Below are 3,483 nucleotides of genomic sequence, written 5' to 3'. Positions count from 1 at the left end.
TGAAGGGCGCCCGGTGCCCACGCCTCTGCGGCACAGCGAAAGGCGGGGGGAAAGAAACAAAATAAAAACACACACACGCACCCCCACCCCCCCCCCCACCCCCCCTCCCCCGAGACTAAAGCTAAACCCACGCTGCGAAACCAAAAGCTGAAGCCGAGGACCGCCCGGCAGCGCCGGGACCCCGACCCGGCGAAAAGCGCCCGGTTCCCGATGCGAACTCGCTCCAGCGAGACGGGCGTCTCCGTTGGGGGTGAGGTGCGGGGAACGTCGCCGCTTCTGCCGGGTCCCCTGGCAGCCGCGGGAAGCGGGGGGGGGGAGTGGCGGGCGGCGCCGTGCGGCGCGGAGTGGCGCGGCGCAGAGGGGCTGACTGGCGGCCGAGGGGGCGGGCAGCGAATGATGCCAGCGACTGCATGGCAGCCAACGGGTCGGGGCGGGGGGGTGGGGGGGCTGGTGCTGCGTGCACATGAGAGCGCGGCGGGGCGCGGGGGTGCGGGGGTGCGTTAAGAAAAAAAATTTCCCTTTTCATTTATTTTTTTTCGGATTTCATTGGCATCTATCGAAACAAAAATGTCTCGCACGACGCGGCCGCCAGGTCTACCCGCCTCCGGGGCGTGAAGCGGCCGACAGGTCTGCCCGCCTCCGGGGCGTGAGGCGGCCGTCAGGTCTACCCGCCTCCGCGGCGTGAGGCGGCCGTCAGGTCTACCCGCCTCCGCGGCGTGTGGCGGCCGTCAGGTCTACCCGCCTCCGGGGCGTGTGGCGGCCGTCAGGTCTACCCGCCTCCGGGGCGTGAGGCGGCCGTCAGGTCTACCCGCCTCCGCGGCGTGTGGCGGCCGTCAGGTCTACCCGCCTCCGGGGCGTGTGGCGGCCGTCAGGTCTACCCGCCTCCGGGGCGTGAGGCGGCCGTCAGGTCTACCCGCCTCCGCGGCGTGAGGCGGCCGTCAGGTCTACCCGCCTCCGGGGCGTGAGGCGGCCGTCAGGTCTACCCGCCTCCGGGGCGTGAGGCGGCCGTCAGGTCTACCCGCCTCCGGGGCGTGTGGCGGCCGTCAGGTCTACCCGCCTCCGGGGCGTGAGGCGGCCGTCAGGTCTACCCGCCTCCGGGGCGCGACGCGGCCGTCAGGTCTACCCGCCTCCGGGGCGTGAGGCGGCCGTCAGGTCTACCCGCCTCCGGGGCGCGACGCGGCCGTCAGGTCTACCCGCCTCCGGGGCGTGAGGCGGCCGTCAGGTCTACCCGCCTCCGCGGCGTGAGGCGGCCGTCAGGTCTACCCGCCTCCGGGGCGTGTGGCGGCCGTCAGGTCTACCCGCCTCCGGGGCGTGAGGCGGCCGTCAGGTCTACCCGCCTCCGGGGCGCGACGCGGCCGTCAGGTCTACCCGCCTCCGGGGCGTGTGGCGGCCGTCAGGTCTACCCGCCTCCGGGGCGTGAGGCGGCCGTCAGGTCTACCCGCCTCCGGGGCGTGAGGCGGCCGTCAGGTCTACCCGCTTCCGGGGCGTGAGGCGGCCGTCAGGTCTACCCGCCTCCGGGGCGTGAGGCGGCCGTCAGGTCTACCCGCTTCCGCGGCGTGAGGCGGCCGTCAGGTCTACCCGCCTCCGGGGCGTGAGGCGGCCGTCAGGTCTACCCGCCTCCGGGGCGTGAGGCGGCCGTCAGGTCTACCCGCCTCCGGGGCGTGAGGCGGCCGTCAGGTCTACCCGCCTCCGGGGCGTGAGGCGGCCGTCAGGTCTACCCGCTTCCGCGGCGTGAGGCGGCCGTCAGGTCTACCCGCCTCCGGGGCGTGTGGCGGCCGTCAGGTCTACCCGCCTCCGGGGCGTGAGGCGGCCGTCAGGTCTACCCGCCTCCGGGGCGTGAGGCGGCCGTCAGGTCTACCCGCCTCCGGGGCGTGAGGCGGCCGTCAGGTCTACCCGCTTCCGCGGCGTGAGGCGGCCGTCAGGTCTACCCGCCTCCGGGGCGTGAGGCGGCCGTCAGGTCTACCCGCCTCCGGGGCGTGAGGCGGCCGTCAGGTCTACCCGCCTCCGGGGCGTGAGGCGGCCGTCAGGTCTACCCACCTCCGAGGCGACCGGCGGTGGCCGCTAGGTGTACCCGGCTCCACGTTGCCGGCGGCCGGCTCAGCGTCCGTCGAAAGGGCTGCCAGGTCTACCCGGCTCCGTCGGGACTTAGAGCGCGGGCAGACCTGTTGGCTCCGGCAGTTCCTCCAAGGGGTCGCTGTTTCGCGCTGCCTCCAGTTAGGTCATCGTAAGAGTCGGCGTCTCTGCAGCGCCTCCCCCGCTGGCAGGCAGACACTGCCTTTAAGCGCCCCTTTCCGGCGCGGACCCATATTCTCCTTATATAGGGGCACGAGGCGTCTCTGCTCCAGACAAGCGCCACCGAGCGAGGGCACGCGGCTTAGCCGGCCAAGTGGAATGCTGGGCGGCCGCAGACGGTGGTTTCCCCCGGGGAATTGGGCACGGTTCTCAAGCCGGTGCTCTGTCAGGCGAGCGTGCACGGAACCGAGAGCACCCAGAGAGATGCCGAACGGCACGAAGCCGGGCGGCGTTGGGGCGGTCGCTGCCGAGTGGTGAGAAAAGGACGGGCAGAGGTGCACGGGAGAGGCCGAAGACCGGTGGCCGGAGGCGGCTGGCGGCACTTGAACGCTGGATACTGGGGGGGGGAGCCGAGCTGTGAGACTACCGTGGGTGGTTACCCCCGTCCCCCCCCCGGTCCCCCGAGAGCCCGATGATGGCGGAGGGGGGGAGCGCCGGTATGTGTGTTGACACAGCGGTGCTCCGTACGGTTCCAGCCCGTCGGGGGCTGTTGCCCAGCTCCTTGAGGGGGCCTTGGGGATGGGACGAGAGGTGGCGGCGGCGGCACCTGCTCCCTTTGTTTGCCGGCCTTAAGCCGGAGCCCGTGGCATGGGCACGCCACGGTTTTGGCTGGTCGCGGTGGCCGGCAGCTTGGATGCAGACGGCCCGGGGGGGGTGTGTCTCGAGCCACCGGTGGGTGGCCCCCCCCCCCCGGCCCCCCGAGAGCCCGACGATGGTAAGGCGAGAGGCGGCGGCGCCTCCCTGGTTCTTGGTTTACTCCTTTCGTTGCCGGTATCGTATGCCATACGTGCGGGGCGGCCTGTGGTGTCCGGCCGGCTCTCGGCGTCCCTGGTTTCTACCGGCCGGGCTCGGTGAAGGGAGGTCTGCACGGTGCTGTGAGCGAAGGCTAGTCGACTCCTCGGGTCCTTTGCTCTCTCGGCCCTAAGCCGGAGCCCGTGACATGGGCACAGCACGGTACGTTTTTGGCCGCCGGTGTTGGCTGGCAGCCGGGTGCAGATGGCCGTGGTGGGGTGTCTCGAGCCTTCAGCGGCTACCCCCCCCCACCACTCTGGTCCCCTGAGAAGCCGGATGATGGTAAGGCGAGGCGGCGGCGCCTCGGTCCTCTTTTCCGCTTTCTTTTTTTCCTGGTGCAGATGCCATACGTGGGGCGGCCTGCGGTGTCCGGTCTGCTCCTGGCGTCCCTGGTTTGTA

This window comes from Athene noctua, unplaced genomic scaffold, assembly GCF_965140245.1.
Source record: "Athene noctua unplaced genomic scaffold, bAthNoc1.hap1.1 HAP1_HAP1_scaffold_292, whole genome shotgun sequence".
Lineage (NCBI taxonomy): Eukaryota > Metazoa > Chordata > Aves > Strigiformes > Strigidae > Athene > Athene noctua.
This window is presented reverse-complemented; position numbering follows the sequence as displayed.